Source organism: Melanaphis sacchari, unplaced genomic scaffold (assembly GCF_002803265.2).
Source record: "Melanaphis sacchari strain LSU unplaced genomic scaffold, SCAv2.0 Contig84_pilon_pilon, whole genome shotgun sequence".
In the NCBI taxonomy this organism is placed as follows: Eukaryota; Metazoa; Arthropoda; class Insecta; order Hemiptera; family Aphididae; genus Melanaphis; species Melanaphis sacchari.
In genome coordinates, this window is record NW_020271599.1 from 353,729 (window position 1) to 373,681 (window position 19,953).

Here is a 19,953-nt window from a genome sequence, read left to right on the forward strand (position 1 = left end):
AAAAAATAAATAAATTAGACATATGACAATGTTATTGATAACCATATTTAGACAATTTAATACCATAGATAATTAAACCATAAAATAAAAAACAACCACGATAATGAGTTGCGGCTGTCAATTATTACTGAGTCGAGTCAATAACGAATACGTATAAAAATAAAAAATATGAACGACAATATAACTTCAATGATAACTCTCATCCGTTTTTAAAATCTCTCTACATACTACATATAATAAAACTAGATGAAAAATAAGACATCGTCTCATATTTATTTTTATACTATATACTTGGATGTTTACGGATTGACTTACTACACACGTAACTACTAACTAGTTAATTTTAAGAATACTATAATAAAATAAGTTTGAATAATAACATAACATTCAAATTTAAAAAAATAAATATTTTATTAAAATTAAATATAATAAAACTAAATTATTTATCCGTATTCTAACTTCTGAGTGGGTGGACATTAGCTAATTGTTTCTTACGACGCTTTTTGCACTTCTTTCACTTGACCTAACTTCTGTACACACATGATGAATACATTATTATAATTCCATTACATCTTATTTAAACTATTAATTTTTCTAAGAAAGAGAAAAACATATTGTTGAACAACAATTTTGAATGGGTATATTAATTTGTTTGTTTTCGATTACGAAAAGATATTTTGACTTAGGAATTTTCAACAGTTAGTATTCGCATGTAAAATTTCGTCACGTGTTTAGGGCGTTCTACGTATTAAAACACATCGCTTATAATTTGAGTAATTATTAATATTAATAATACTTAAATACAATATAATATGCATATTAAAATAAAGATTTATAGGTATATAGGTACGACAACTATTAAAGAGATATGATATTATATAATATAATAATAAATGTATTTAATAAAAAATTAAACCCAGGAGAATGTATATATTATACTTCACGTGTGTATAATATTATATTATGGTCAAAAACGTTACTGTGTAAAATTATGTCATTGGCTAAAAATGTCATTTTCCTATTGGGAAATTTTGAAATTGTATACGCATTTTCCAATTATTATATCGTCAATAGCCAGTTGAGTTGTTCATTAGGCATTTCACATTTAATAGGATGTTAATAAGTTATTCGTCTTTTAGTCGTGCATATTGTGAACCGAATTAAAAATTAGCTTAGTACGACATAGAAGCAGTGATATTAAATTATGCTTTGCATATTTTTTTGTATCTTATGGTATCTTTATAATAAATTTTTTAATATACTTGTAAGTCATTAAATTTTTGTACATTTTTTATTTCAATGAAAGTTTTTAAAAGTAATAAGGTAATAAACATCTTAATTTTGATCCAGATTTTCCAAACTTTTTTAAAACTATTTATCACCCATAAATTGTATTGAATATTAATAAATACACCCTCTTCAAAAACAGCTAAATTTAAAAAAAAAAAATAAACAATAATATTTAATTTATTATAATATATTAGTGTTTTTAGGACATTAGGTAATCGCTAAAGCTATATTAACATAAATTATATTATCACGATACTACAAGAGTAGTATACGAAACTGACACTGATTATATAATAATAGGCATAGTAAATACAATAAAAAAAAAATTGTTGTCCTGTCTTAACGACTTAGAAAATCTCGTTTTACCCCTTGGAGGTAATTATTCCCAGGTTATAGGAACCACTATCCTAGTCATAGTATTAAATATATCTAACAAAATGGATCGCTGAAGACACTATCTACTGCTCAATAAATACAATCTATATATAAATCAGACTTAATATTAATGTCATTTATTGCTAATTAGTTTTCATTTTGTGTTAATAAAAATAAATATGTAGATATACACGCAATACAGAACCAATATTTTTATGCAAGTATATGATCATTGAATTTTATTGGTGTTGTGGGATGGCATGTGTAAGTAGCTCATTGTGTAGTAGTTCATGATTATTAAACTATAACTGAAAAAATATAGGGTGTTTTAATGCCCTCGACTTTTTTTCATTTAAACTGCGCACCCTTCTTCCCCGAGCCTTCGATCATCATCTTGAGAATTGACGTCATTTTTGGCCAATATAAAATAGGAGCATTCTAGTACAAAATGTGCTTTGTGACAACATTTCCCTACAGCATGTTTCTGAACCATTGACGACATTCTCCGGCCAATGACGAAATTTCTTAATTATTGTGTTTGACCGTAACATATTATTTTCATATACACTAGCTATATATTATATTTATTTATGTTTAAGTGTACAATGTACATATATATATATATATATATATATATATATATATAATGGCGCTCCAGGACGTTGCGAATTTTCCCGTTGTTGCCACACATTTTCACGAGCGGCTAAATATGATATTATATTATAGTAAAATATTACAAGTATATTGTTATCGTCTTTTATTTTTATTGTATACCTTCCTATATAATATATATTTGGCGAAACACATCACACGCGTCATTGTCTGCGGTCGACACGCATAAAAGACACCATACTTATAATATTCAACAGTACAGGTGGTATAATCTCTCTATATATTGTATCGGATGTTCTATTTTAGTTGTTACACTTGTTTTTTACGTCTATTTTACTTTTTATTGCATTTTTTTGAGGTTGAATTGCGCATTACATGCATCAAGTCGAATTTATTCAAGAAATTATTTTACCATTTATTTAATAAAAACATAAACAACGACTATTAGTTTAATTTTTAAACAGTTATTATATTTTATAATACGAAAATCGATCGAGATAACTATAATGCAACTCATTAAAACGGTTCACCCTGTATGTATGCGTGTAATATTATTATTATAGTGTATATTGTGTATGCGGTGGACCACGGTCGATTATGGTACACAATAAGATAATAAACTTATGCGCATGTATAAATATATATATATATAGGTATAAATAGAAAGAGAGATAGAGAGAGTGAGAGAGAGGTATATAAATGTATACACACAAATCGGTACGTCTGCGCCGTCTATTATTATCACTTCCTTGGCGCCACATAACGAACCGCGTCCATAACGGCGGCGACGGCAACAGTGTCGATTTTCCCAGTGTGCATTATGTACCGTGGTTACGGTACCCATTATAATATACCTATTTTGTATATGCACTGGAAAACCGTGGAAAATCCCATCGCAGACAAACGCGAAAACCCGTTCGCTGCACCTTACACGAAACGACACGACATAATAACTATACAGGTATGTGCGTACATTTATAGACAACAATACAATGATAGTGATAACAATAATGTGTTGTATCTATTCATGTCTTTTTGTGCGTCCCAAAACGTTAAATTCTTAGACGCTGCAACCACGCGTGCTCGTTTTCTCAGCAATCAATCATGTTTTATTTGTTTTGTTTTTAATTTACAAGCAAGTACATAGGGTATACTATGCGTTTTATAGGAAAAATAAAGTGTATGTGTATAGTTATGGGTACAAAGTGGTAGCTACGACGGTGCTCACAGGGATGTGCTCATAAGATGCTCTACTAGATTTTTAAAACCAACAGGCTTTAAATAGGTACTTAAATAACTATGTATAACAAAATATTTGTCCAAAATTTAATTTTTATAGACCGAAATACTCCAAATATTATTCTGCTTTAGAATATGAAATTAAAAATAAATATTGTTATTCAAAAAAGTAAAAACATAAAAAAATAATAAGAATATAAAAATTAAAAATTAAATTTTTTTCTAAAAATGTTGTCTTGTGACAACTATGTAAAAGAAATATTTAAAAAAAAAAATAATGTTTTCTCAAAGAACACATAACTTACAGTAAATAGATTACCCCAATTAAATGACAAATATATATTAGCAAAAAATGTGGCCTAGCTGGACAATAAAAAATTTTCACTGTCCAAAATTATCTCTCATTGTACACATTCGGTATACATATTATACTACGTTATAAATGATTTTTAGAGAAAAAAATGCCAAATTATATTTTTAAAACACAGTTTCCGACCAAAATCGTATAACAAAAAGATTATCCTATACACAAGTGAATATTTTATTATTATTTTTATTGTTATTATATAGACTTAAACTTAAATATATAAGTCGAACGCCGAGCGATTTTTACGCGGCAGCGGAGCGACATCAAATTCTAGCCCACGGTGGGAGCGAAAACTGTTTTTTCTCTTAACTTCGTTTCATATTGTATTGTATTATACATTTACGACTATAATATTATATAGTATAATGTACCCATTTATATATCTATGCCGCTTGTGAAATCGTTTTACCAATATCATTGTTATACTATTGAATAATATAAAGTACGCTTTATACGGTGAACACGATGTTATTAAACTCTGCACTTCGAATTGGTTAGAAGACAGAGACACTCAGTCTTGTAAAGTACTCGAGAAATAATATTAAAATAATTTTTAACAATTTCACTTATCTTTAAATACTTACTGAAATACCAAAAAAACAAACAAAAAAAAATACTTTAAAAAATTTACTTTTAATTAGAACCTTTAAGTATATTTTCAAAGTATCCATATTTAAAATTAAATATTAACTTAAAAATTAACATATTATAATCATTTATAGAGACACAAATTATCTATTTAATTCTAAATAGAAGTATACTAAATTATTAAAACTAAGAACCTATGTACAGCACCTATCTCAAAATAAAATTGATGATACCTTTACACTTTTACCGTACTAATCACTTCTAAACTCTTGCGCTTTTTCTTGAAATTGAAGTATAATTTTTTTGTGTGACTGATAATCCACTAAACTTTCAAATAAAGAAACAAAATTAATCAACCCTGTAACAAAATTATCTATGGAATAAAACACTATTCAAAATGTATTTTAAGAACAAAGTAAAAAATAATTAATGTAATTTAAAAAAATGTTAAGTATTGTTAAGTATTTTATGAATATATTAATTTATATCAAATATCTGTATTGATAATCAAATAATTTTTTTACTGAATATACGTATGTATTTAAAAAAATGTCTACAAGAAGTATAAAACAAACTCATCTATACTTGAATATTTTTAGTTTTTAAATATTAACTATATTTTACAAGACTGTAGATGTTATGTGATGTCATTGCACGACTTCGTACTAAGTTTATTTGTCTAATACAGTTATACCTATTTAATAAATTTATAATTAATGATTATATTTTTCGTACGTATAATTTCAGAATTTTACATTAAATACTTTTTCGTCCCTACAGTATTACACTATTATTTAAATAAATATTAAAATAAGTTAAAATTAAAGTCAATCAAAACTTTATCTTAAAAACGAGATATTTAAAAAATATTTATGCTTTTTATTCATGAATTGAAAAAAAGAAATTTTCATTTACCCAAAATGCAAGAAGCCGGTCCGTATAAATAAAATAAAATATTTTGTTTTCGGTTTCCCGGCAAAAAGCATAAAATTTGATTGCACTAACCCACTCATTTCGTTTAAATAGCTACCTCAATAATAGGACACATTTTTGATTTTTCACGCACGTAATACGTTTTACTGGTTGCAATCAAAATTAATTGTTATCCGTTAAACGATTCCAATATTTTTACGCATACTGTACAGTACGAACAGCAAACGCTCAAATGTGTGGTATGAATTTAAAAAAAAGTTTGTAACACTACTATAAATTGTTATATGCATTGAAAGTTATTTTCAAAAATACTTATTTATAACTTCACCATTTGTTTCATAGCATAAATTTAACTCGAAAATTTTCTTTTAATACTTAGGTATATGCAAATAGTAAAATTGAAAAGTTTTTTTATTGGTTTTCACTAATAAATTTATACTTAGGTATACTTTTAATTTATAAAAGTACATTATATAAAACTCATCTACAACGAGCGTTTTATTAGCTATACAAAAATCACACTTAATATAAATCAGTTGATTCACGTAATATTCTTATAATAAAAGTTAAAATGTGTTATTCTATATTATATTTATATAATGCTAGTTATATTTAATTTTAATGAAGCACTTAAAAAACTACTAGATAAAAATAAACATTAACTATTCAAAACAGATTCTTTAAAAAAAATAATCTTATTAAATCGACCAAAAAGCGACTTAAAAGTAAAAAAAAAATAATCCGAAAGGAATAAAAAAATATTTAGGTATAATATCTAGCTATTTTTTTTAATTTCATAAAACATAAAACATGCGGAAAAATGTCCGTTAGAATCCGAACTCCAGTTCTAGTAACATAATTGGTATCGTAAGTGTACTGTGTACGTAATTCGACCAAAACCGATTTGCAAATATTTCCAGTGTACAGTACAGGTTAAATTATCTTAAACATTCCGTTGTCGAGATATCGAAATACGTTTTGTGGCCAAGTAATACACACGATTACCGCACCTGCAAGTATCTTATGATATAGGTACAATTCGTGCGCATCGCGGCGTATAACAAATTAATAATAAATATCCATATGAATTTCACGACTCCCGCGCTATATATAATATAATATTATCATGTACATTTATAATAATTGCAGTAGATACGTATATTCGTTTATTATCATTATTATTATTTTTTGTTGTTATTATGTATTATTTTTTTTATTTTATACAGGCCGCCGACTCGTCGAAACCAATTCAAATAATTACACCACCGTTTATTGTGAATATACATGTATTATAATATGTATATAATATAATAGGTATACACTATACACAGTATATAATAACTAGCCGTACTTTAATACGCACCCCGTCATTATATACACACATTATTATTGCATACGACTTTATGTTGTATACCAATACGTTAAATGTATTTATATATATATATATATATGTAATATATGTATATTATAATATAGTGTACAGCAGACCTGCTCTATTCGTCGCCGGTATATAATATTATACAACGTCTTTGCTCCCTTCCCTATTGAAAGTCGTGCGCATAAAATCTTAATGCGTCGACATATACTTTTACCGTACCTAATTATTATTATATACAAAAATTAAAATATATAAATGTGTATCGGGTGATATTTTCACGGTATTAAATTATTATTTTATTAACAGTAATTATTCCAAAAGATATTTTAACGGTTTTGAAATATCTTTTCCACGTAGTTATGGTTTGAAATCATTAAGAAATATTTTTTTTATATTCATGGTATTGGTTTTCTAAATAGAATATTTTTCTAAGAATTTTGATGTAATACAGTTCTACAACTGTACAAGAATTGAATTTCGAACGAATTTATTAAATCACTTAATTTTCGGTGTTCCCTGCACCACATCACTCCATTATTCTAAGCTTTTAATCCCTTAGTCTTTAGTCAGTAGTGAATAATAGATATAATGTTTAAAAATATAAATAAAAAAAAAAAAATAAAAATTATAGTAGGTTTGTTGCGCGTAATTATTTGTCGTCGTGGGAGTTTTTGGGGTCTTCCAACTGTGAGGAGTGCATCCTGTAACAGCCGAGGTCGTAAGTAAAAAAACTTAAATAGTTATAACGATAAAAATATATTATGTAAAATTATATGAAAATATATATACATATACTTTACGTTTTCTGAAAATTGTAGGTATCTATACCTAATATTTTTAGAAATAATGAGTGTTCGCTGTAGAAAGAATCACTGTGTGCGTATAATACAACCTCATGCGTATATTTAGGTACAGGTGCTCACGTTTATATTATACGTGTACTTATATAACGCTACGTAAAGTGTTAAGCATCAATTGAAAATATGTATTAATAATATGTGGGATGCGTATAGATAATGATGGATGTCGATAATCGATTTATCGAAATTAAATTGTCTATCGTTTTAAATAATTGTCTCTATTGCGAGTGCGACGGGTTATGTTATTATTAAAATCTAGGCACACGGAGACATTATTTTACCTTTAAAGCTAAACATATTTTTTACTATAAATTAAAAATAGTATTAGGTTACTATCTTTGATACAGTACAACTATTATTACTATGACGTTCGTTAATATAAAATTATACTATAAAACTGCGATCAATTCGTCCATAATATAATATTATACGTAGGTATGTATGTTTATAGTCAAATTTATAAAACGTGACTTGATGAGTTGAGTTTCCGTGAACGGAATACGCCCACACTATTATCCTATATGTCTTAACGAACAATATCCGAACAGAGTTAACAATAGTTATTACAATATTATTAAAAAATGTTTATTATAAAAATACTAAAATGTAATTGCGGGTAAATTACTTGTAGTTCATACTACAATGCGGATAAAATAATTTTTTTAAATTATAAATAATAAAATAATATAAATATATAAAATATAAAATAATTATAAAAATATAGATTGCACTTCATTGTATACAACGTTATGTTATTATTTTTATATACCTAATGAAATTGACGATAGTCTTATAATAACCGAATGTCAGGCTATCAGTACTTAGGTATATATATATATTATGTGTGTGTGTATTATAATATTAATTAGTTATTAAATATTTGTAGTAGTTAACAAACATTTATTTTCTTCTAATAATGCTATCGTAGTTGCCACTTACCAGTGCTTTAATATTATCATAGTGGAAAGATTATAATAACAATTTTAGATATGTTCAAAATATTTAGCTAAAGAATATGAAGCCAAAAATGTATACCATAATTGAAAAAATAAAAACTCGTATAAAATATCATAACTTTTTATGTAAAAAAAGTCGAAAAAGCGTTAATACTTAACGAGATAATGAGTTGCACCCTATAGGTATGTACATACCTATACCACATACAAATTTAAAGCTATTTTTAATAACTTACAATGAAACTTAAATATACCTTTTGTGATTTTTTTTCTAACCAACGTATACCTATATACAAACTGTGAAAAGTATAATATGTTATATTGCTATCCCTTAAAATATAAAAAGTATTATATATCAAAAATTAAAATATAGTAATAAGTAAGTACATTAATATTATATGTAATAAAAGGTTGAGAGAAGTTATTTTTTCACTTTTGTTGATAAAATATTTGTTTCTATATCAACGAAATTGAAAATTGAATAAAAACGGGTTTTCGTCAAGTTTCTCTAATGGAGCAGTAAAAAATATCAAAAACGTGGTCAAAAACATGGTCAATAACATTTTTTTTTTTTTTAACAAATGCTTGAAGTTAAAATATTGCAGACAAAATTTAAAATAAAATCATATTTTTTGTTGACTATAATATATTTGACGGTCAACTTCCTCGTGGTGTCTTTTACAGGTTATAACACTAATGACGGACCAAATCAAAGATATGAACGCAATATTCACCCGTGTACTATTACGATAGCAATAAAATGCAACTAGGACGCGATACAATTTTGTGTCACTCTAAAACTTTTTTTTCCGTTGCACTCGCACACCCAAACACGCCGCCGCAAGTACGTATACACGACACATGATATTAATAATAATAATATATTAAAATAGAGAGACCGAGTCAGGACGACGGTAGTGGTAGATAGAGCGGGAGAGCTGGGCCGCGTACAGTATAATATATAGACGACCGGCTGTCACTGGGCGACGCAAATTGGGGTTGCCCCGTTGATTTATCGCGACCGACGAAACGCGTTTATTTTGACGCGTCTCTCGCGGTATGTGAGTGTAACACGCCGCCGCTCTCGCTGACGGTTTTCATAATTAAAATGTCATTCGAACCGTCGTCGTCATCGTCGTGGCGGCAACCGAACAATCGGCTACAAACGCGCGTGGCGTAAAGAATATAATATTATTATTATTGTGTTTAGGTACATAAATATTGTGTTGCGGTATCGCGGCCGCGTTATATTTTATGTTCTATAGATGTAGATGTACTACAATAATATATATGCACCCGTAAAAACGCGTTATTTAATTTTTTTATTGTTATTATTTAATCACAATAAAATTTCGGCGAAAATCGTTTTCGAACTATATATAATTAAGTTTTTATTATTATTTAAATATTTTCTCTCTGTCTATCTGCTTCTCTCTGATGCGGCACAGTCGCTGCTAGCTATTTCGCAGTAGTCGCCCAACCAGGATTCGCGTAAACATACACACAAACAAATCTTTTATAATATACACGTCGCCGCCGCCACCGCCGACGGTCGGGTTGAACAAACTTTTCGGTTCGTCGATACCGATAATGGCTTTGTTGGTATAGGACGAAGAAAACAAACAGAACTGCACACCACACGTACGTAATATGCATAATAACCGTCGCCCATCGTCGAGAAAAATAAGCACTTTTTTATGCACATACGTGATGCAAGTGTGTATAATATGTGAGAGCGTTTTCTACGCCGAATTTTGTTAATTTGTTTTTTCGTTTTGTCAAAGTGATATTATTGTATACATAATATATTACGAGCAATTTGAATCGCGAATACGAACATAATACGATGTTCTTCCGCACAAATTCAGTATGTAATAGCCACTTGTTTATCAATTATAATTTTCTTGTGCGATTTAAAAATAAAGCCAGTAAATAAATATAATATTATTAAAATATACAACAAGAAAAACGTATTTAAATTTTTCTTTTCTCCCACATTATATACTGTACTCTTGATAAATGATATAAACATGAAACATAGTTGAGTAGGTAAATATATTACAATACTATAGTCTTGCAATACGATAAATAATATTAAGTAAAATAATTATTATTGTAAATAAAATTGTCATCTTTTCCACATACAAAGCTGAATAATATATGATATATGTAGTATATACAATATGTAAAAATATATATACTAACATATAATATTTTTTGTTTGGATTTCGATAAATATAGTAAAACGTGGGTGACTTAAACCCTACATGTCTTTTTTGTAAATAATATTATCATATTACAATAAATTATCAAGGACTATTTGCAATAATGCATTTTGGCAGCATTTTTTACAGTGATTCTGCTGTTTATTGATTTCATTAGTAGTTTAAGTACCGAATTGGCATTACAACGTTTAATTTTTAATATAATATTTGGTTGCATCCATATAAATCACAGTTTTGAACATTATGTTATATCAACATTATAATTCGAACGAATAATTTCCGAGCAATTAAAATTATAGAACTATGAATCTATGAATAAACATCCTTAAATAATTGTTTATTTTTAACATACAATAAATATTATACTATTTATTCTACCTATTAGGTACTTATTATACTCGAGCAAAATTTGTAAAAATTATTTGAAAATATGTGTATGGGATTAAAATTAATAACTATTATTTTTTAAACCATCATCGCCCTCTCCAATATTTTTAAACCTTTTTATCATGGACATATTATCCTTGATAAGAACACGATATTAAACTAACTCAAAAACTATACTTATATTCGTCGTCCAAATCTCGTTTTATAGAAAAAAAAAACTTATTAGCCAAATCTACTAACAGTAAAAATGGGTGTTTTTTTTTTTTTTAAATTCAGTTACTTCTTTACAGGACACTCATAAATTATATAATAATTTAATAGTATAGATTTCAAAAATATACGAATATACAGGCTGCAGTTAACCAAACGTCCAAATACACTGAATATACTTGAATATACTAGTATACCAAGTGTACCTTTTTTCTTCGATTATGACGTTTTTCAAATTCTGATTTACAAATTTTTAAATAAACTAATAAACCATACTTTTTAATTTTAAACTGTTTACATTACTTAAGGAGTGTCCGTAGAAATAAAAACTTCAATTTTTCAAATAAGAATCCTCCTTTTTTATTGTAAATTATATAGATGGCATTTTTTTCTTAAAGTATAAGTGTATTAAAATAAAAATTCAAATTAGAAATTTTGAGTTGTTTAACTTTGTGTAATAAGGATGCTAAATCTATGATGATTGATTTGAAAAAAATCTATCAATATACGAATTATTCTTTGAAAACTAAAAATATCAGAATAAGAACAAATTCATAATAATTAAAAAAATTATAAGGTTAAGTATGTTTAGAGAATCACTCTGTATAAACGATATAGTACATAATAGATTACTACTCATGCTATTCGTGCTATTCGAGTCGACTTTTTTTTCTTAACAACCATTTTTTAGTTTGCACACGTCGATTTGGAATGATGCGTATAAACCCTATAATTGGACTGGTCCGCGACCGTATACATATAATACTTATAACGACGCACCCACAATAAATATTTTATATATTTTAATGTATTAATACTATACATATTTATTATGCATAACAATAACATATTACTATTATTATTATTGTTAATGAGCGTATCACAATATTACAATAAGCGTTCACGCCGCGCGAATCGTCTATTTAATCGTGCGGAAAATGAGAATACAGCCTAATTATCGCTGTCGACCGTACAACATGACATTATACCTTATATTAAAGTATAAAATATTAGAAACATAATAATAACGCATGATTCTTAATGCTTATTATATATAGGTAATAGGTACTATACTAAATTCAATACCTCCAAAAATTTCGTTTTGTGATAGACATAAAATTCGATCACATTATTATATTGTGCGCGAACGATATATGGCGTTCGTTTTATTGCCACTATACTAAATCTAATCGGTTAATTCTTTCGAAAACATATTGATATTATATTAATTTATTATTTTTTTAATTCATGACAATTTTTTTTTATTAAAAAAATAATCAAAAAATAAAATAAACACATTATTTGCATAATATCAGCCCATTTTTCAAATTGTTCGAACTAAGTCAAAGTAAATTGATGCCTCACTAAATAGCTTTTAGCTTTTATCACTTTAATAACATAATATTTGACAACTCTAAAATCTAACTTGCAATTGTTTTGCAAAATATCGGTACCTTTTTGATTGAGTAAAGTCGGGGATCAAACTTCATCCGACAGAGTTTTGAGTAAAATATCTCCACCTATATATTTTGTGACAGTAACACCATTTTATATAAATAAAATATATTTAATACTGAATACATCATATATTTTTTATTATACGTATTTGATATTAAAATAATCGCATAATAGTACCCGGTTGAAAATATTATAAACGATAAACTCGCTAATAATAATAATAATAATAATAATAATTTTAAATTAACTTTGACAAGTAGGTGTAATAACTTCAAATTATTTTTCAAAATCACACAAATCGAAATCGAATAATAAATTATTTCTGTGGTTAAACGGTTCACTCTGTACTTATATATTGTGCACAGGTAGGTACTTACGACGATGACGCAAAATGATCGTTTTCCGGTTTTTATTTTTGGTTTTTACTACCCGACAGTTATTTTTTTAATCTCTTCTCCATCCCGACGATACTTCAGCGTATGTCATTATATAACTCATAATACACTTACTTTATGCCTATACGAGTATATACATAATAATATGATCACTGCAATATTCGGCTTTTTTTCAATAATCATTGTGTATAACATAGCCCACCTTATGAATTTATTATAACCTGCCTTATAACGAACTAACTCTACTACCTATCTACTTTTTTAAAATGCTCATAAAACTATAATATTCAAAATGGCAATATCAAAAAAATCTTAATAGAAAGCCTGAATAATATTCTTTTACCTTTAATTTTTATAACTATTCAATTCATTCTAATATAAACAATAATAGAATCGAATGGATTATTTTATTTTTTTAGTTTATTTGAAATTTGAAAAATAATTCGATTTTTCTAAAAAATCAAAAAAGTCATTTATTTTTGTATGGATCCTGATTGAGTATAAAATTCTTCAAAAACCTTGTACAAACTTCACGGTATTTCTTAGTTGGCATAACGAACCATATTTCAATTTAAAGTACGTTTTCGGGCTAAGATATTTACTGATACTTATATATTAAAGATGGGATACACGACGCATAAAACAAGCGCGCATCAATCATCGCCAAACAGATGTTATAACAATAATATATTGTACCTATATATTCACGTATGTATAAAAACAATTGCCGCGACATCTTTTAATTGTTTTATTATTTTATTGTTATTGTCTCGATAACCAATTACACAAATGAAATAGTATTTACGTAGATGTAAATATATTATTATTATTTAGGCACGGTGCGCAACGGCGCAATTATTATACGCTCGAGTATATATGCTTCTTTTTCTTCTTCTTATTATTATTATTATACAAAATTTTTATTTATAATATCCAACCACTACATCACCACCGAGTTGGAAAAGCGATTATACGTAGATACCTATGGGAAAATCTCCACGTACTTTTACGTATATTATTATATTTATTATTTTATACTTTCAGTTTTGATAAGCATAATAGTAATATGTGAGTATACTATACTAAGGCGACTATAAAATGCATTTTATAGTCATTTTAGTTAGACATATATATAAATATATATTTATGTAGAAAGTGATTGCCAATTCACTATTCATTATGCTTTCCCTAATTATTTTTTAATAATATATTTATTTTGATTTTAGTGTAAACTATATAACAAATCATTTTTTTTTAATGTTGATGCATATAAATCAAAATTTAATCAAGAACAATTTTTGAGTTTTAAAATTGTATACGACCTGAGAATAATAATCCTTAATAATGGATTTCATCAATTAAAAAAAAATGTAAACTTAATATTTATTATTTAATCCAGTAACTACTTAGGTATTAATGTATTATACTCGTATTTAGATTATTCTAACAGTTATAAAATGCTAAGTATGTAAATATGAAACATCTTGACCATCAACAACTATATCTTAGCTTTCACTGCACCCAGACCTCTATTATCTATATTGTCCCAGGAAAAAGACGTGTCAGCAAAACATGCTGCAGTGTTACGCTAATATATTTTAAATCATATGATTATTTCTACATCTTTCATGGTGACAATAAAAACTTGTCAAAAATTTTAAGTCTTATTATTTTTTGACCAAAAATCAAGTAAAAACGTTGATAAAATAATAAAAACCTCGTTAAGAAAAAAATTGTCTGATTAATTTCAAGTGTTGAGAATTTTAGATTTTATAAACAAGTTTATTGAATTCAAAATTGTATTTACTACAATTATTACTATTAAATAATATTATAATTTTTATATACTGTTTAACATATTTTATCTACAGTACTGTGAAATATGAGAAATAAAACAAAAATGCTAAACTATACAAAACTTTCATATAGAACACGTCAAAATGATAAGTACGTGTACAAAAATTATAGGAGTAGGTACTAGATAGGTTGTAGGTATCTCAATTCTAAAATCGATCTTAAACAGATGAAACATGTTAATTTTTTATTATTAAGAGTGGGTTTCATAAATAATTTATTTAAAAATAAATTATTATTTACATAAACGTAAAATAAATCCTCTGATATTTTTTTGTGTTTGATTTATGTCGATCAAAATGTAATTAAGTATATGTGTGTATACCTATACCTACTAGATTAATAAAATAAACAATTGATTATTAAATTCTTTTTGGAAAAATAATTTAATTTAAATTTTCACTCTTAAGATTTGTTGTTTTTTAAAATAGAATTGACAGCATTGTAATTAAGTCTTTATAGTATGTATATTTTTTGGTACAAAAAAAGGAACTAAACACTCATTGACTGGTTGGAATCACACGGAATATATATTTATAATGCATTTGCATACATTTATTTATACATATACATATATATATATATATATATATTGTAGCCTGAAGTTAATTTCTGTAGAAAAATTATGATAGTAATACTCAAATTCCATTAATGGCTTGTGTGGCGTGTGTACCACATACATCATAACTAATAATATACCAATATCGTTATACTATGTTTGTGTTTGTGTGTGTGTGTGTGATGAATCAAAAAATTGTTATATATATTTTATATTATATCATGCACCCATGCTAACCGGTTTAAGAATTAAATTATATTCTGTATAGCGACAAGGTCGTATTCAAAAATCAAAGAATCATAATAATATACGCGTAAACCGTTTGCGCCTTGATAATGAAACCACGCAGAAATGTGCATAATATACCTAACAACTAATAAACTGTATGATAAAATTGATAAGTGGAAGTCAAAAATAGAGCAAGCTAATGAAAACAATTAGATTCATACGCATAAAAATAATACAAATTTAAATTTTTTTAATAACTTAAACATTTTATTAAATATATTATTAGTATTTTATATTCTACACTATTTATATAGTAATCACATGTTTCAGCATTTGTTTAAATTGAATTATTAAATCAAGGTATTTTAAATTGTTTATTTTAATTCAAAATTATTGTAGGAATTGTGATTAACTAAAAATAATTAATTATTCAATTAGTTATAACTACAACTATATTTAACTTTATCACGTTGATTATTTTTGAAATAAATAGAAAAATGTTTGAATTATTAAGTACAATTAATACTTAAAATAAATAATTTAAAAAATTAATATAAAAATTAACTAACTAGTTAAATTAAATAGTTTTAAAAATAATTTACTTTTTAACTAGTTATGCGGGAAGCCTTTGAGTTGGCATCTAACAATATTGTTTGATAATAAAATTAAACAATATTTATTTGGCTGTAATAATATTTTTTAAATAATCGTCATTTTCATTGTTGATCGCATATCGATTTGAAAGAACGTTCTTAGCATAATTTAATATAGATACCTTTGTAATGGTATATATTTTAAAATAATATACGCGTGTACTAACCATATAATAATCAGAGATGGGCAAGATACTCAAAAATCAGTATCGCAATACTAAATACTAGATACTTGAATTTGGAGTATCGAGATATTAGATATACTCAATACCTCATATAATTGTATCGAGGCACAAGATACAATTGTATCTAAGATACGTATCTTAGTTACTTGTATCGTCTAGTATCGAAGATACTGCCTAACCCTGATTATAATGTATATATGTAAAGTATTACATGCGTCTGATCGTCAACTCATTATCAAATTTTAAATAGAGTAAAATAAAGATACATTAAATAGCTGAACAAAATATATGCCTACCTACGCATGTTTAATGAAAAGTTTGAAATTAGTTTTAGTTTCAGCTGTCCGCTAGTATTGTGTGTATATAGAATATTATAATTATTAGATTAAATATACATATATACCAATCACTGCATGCTGCCGAAACGCATATTATTATACACAACCATTTTTTTAATCCTGTCAGTTAACTCGTTAATCTATCACGTCCATATGCATACCATGCTCCAGCCAAATCATTTGAATTCAAGCAATAATATTGTCGTTGAAAAAAATTATATAACAAGACGTGGTTTCTGTGCTAAACTTTTGTAATACAATAAAAAGTATAGATAATATAGGAATATGAGAAAAGTATCTAATGATTTTTGTTTTAATTTTAATTTTAATTTAAATATTAATTATACTTAACTTTTTCGAGGTTATTCTAAGACTTTTTTAGTTAACCCAGAGCAGCGTTAATAAATATGGGCTCAATAATACAAATTTTTTTAAACAAGAATAAATAGTTAGTTAATACATATTTACTAACTTTATTTTCAACATTTTTAGAAGATGCGTATATGCTAAAATATATTTATGGTCATTTTTTACAACCATTTTTACCCTTTTATGCTTATCATGAACTCAATTCTCATAACTTATAATTCAAATATTGTTTAGTATAACGTAATTATATTTATCTAAACAAGAATATTATGTAGATATGTAGTGTAAGCAACGAAACAAATGTCTGATAAAATCACACTATAATCGTTCTTTTGACGAATGACGATAACGGAGCATCTACGTCGTACAACATAATAAAACTAATATAAAACTTGTTTTCGATCTTTCTACGCAATAATATACAAAGCTTTAAAATCTATAGACTTAAAAAAATAACTTTATTATACATTAAAGACACGACGTGTCGACGTCTATTGAATAAACTAATTAACCAATTCGTTAATATAAAATTTTTACGCAGATAAATATTGGCGCAAACGGGCAACTAATTTTTTTTATTTTGACGCAAATAGGTAACCCCTATAAATATATATAATATTGTAATTTATAATGATTTAGTATATTTCACGAAAACAAAAAACGATTCATCGTCATTATTATAAGAAGGACATTTTTACTCGTATGTAATCACGAAAATAAATTATAAGTCATAATTTTTGTACAATATCTTGTTATTGATCACGTAAACCTCGATTTATTTTTGGATCTCGTATTTTATCAAGTTTATTGTTTTAAAAAAATTTATCTACGCAAATCTAAGTTATCGGTAGGTACCTACATATATGGATCATATTATACAGAATAGTTTAATAATAATGAAAGGATAAATATTTATATGTTTTTAATTTCAGATTAAAAAGTTAGCACACATATAATATGTATCAATGAGTTATTATTTTTAGTTTTAAATATAATAGAATTTATTTTATAAGATTTATTAGGGCATTAAAATTATGTAGCACTGATTATAATTGACAGTGTGTATTATATCATAAGATATAGTTAGCCTGATCTTAAAATTTGTGGATTGTATAATGTAACTAATAGACTGTTTTAAATGTGCAAAAAAACGTTTTTACTGTGATTGATAAAAAAAATAAATGTTTATAAATCCAAATTGAAAATGAACTAAACGAAAATAAGAGTTTTTACTGTTGTATACATACTCGCATATCTACAAGTTAGGTAAGCTTAATAAATAATAAAATAATAATTAAAAAGAAATGTTTACAAAACTTATTTTATTATACTTATGATTTTAACTACCTAAATTATGTCACGTAGATATTTTATTACATGCAATAATAAAATTTAACATTTTTATCAAACAACAATATATTTTATACGAAATAAAATTTTATAAAGTGTTCTCAAATATCTAATAGACTAAATAAGATTTAGAGAGAGGTGGCTAATAAAACTTGAATTTTTCCTTAAAAAATACACTGGATTTTTGGACATAGTAAAAAACTTGGAAATTTCCAAAAATAGATTTCACAAAATTAACCATACCTTTGCTTAACACCCCTTATCAGAAATTATTTGTTTGAAAGTTAATATTTTGGTTAAAAATTCTGATTTTACGGTCACAAATTATTATTAATTGATTATTAATTTTCTAGTTTCTTTTAAAATCAAAATTTTACCAAACTGATGTCAACCCAGAACTCAAAAAACAAAACATCAATTTGAGAATTAAGACTTAGGTTTCAAATTCTGATTTTGTGATTTCAAATAATTACAAAATGATTCTAATTTAAAAAAAAATTGCGAAATTTCATTTTTGAGGTACTAAGCTAACTAATCTAGCAGGATTTAGCAAGCTACATGAACTTATTCCTATTTAATCAATAACTCACCCCGTTAATCATTATTAATCCATGATGAAAATATGTGGCACTGTTTCAGTTTTATAATTAGGGTAGATATATTTTTAGGTAAACCAAACTTTATCATCACAGAATCGCATAAATGGGGTGTAAATAAATTCTAGTTTTTACATTGGATATAAAATTAATTTATTAAAAACATGCCTTAATATTTGAATATTTAAGGTCTTTAAACTTTAAAGGTCAACATTATCTACTTCCTTTTTTCAGTTATAATTGATAATAATACATAAATTATTTTCTAGTCACCATTTGTTTATATGTATACACACTATATGTCAAAAAAAAAAAAAAAAATGTTATTTTATATTATACTCAATAGCGTATTAATCTAAGTGGCAAATTTGCGTCGTAATGGTATTTATTCATTTATAAATTAGTAAAAGTTTGGAAACATATCATTTGAAACAAACCTTGAACATTTTTAAATTGTCAGTTCTCAAATCATGTCAATTACTTTTTCATAAATTTTCCAAAATAAAATTATAGATAAAAATTATAGAAGCCTTTTCAGTATCACCAAC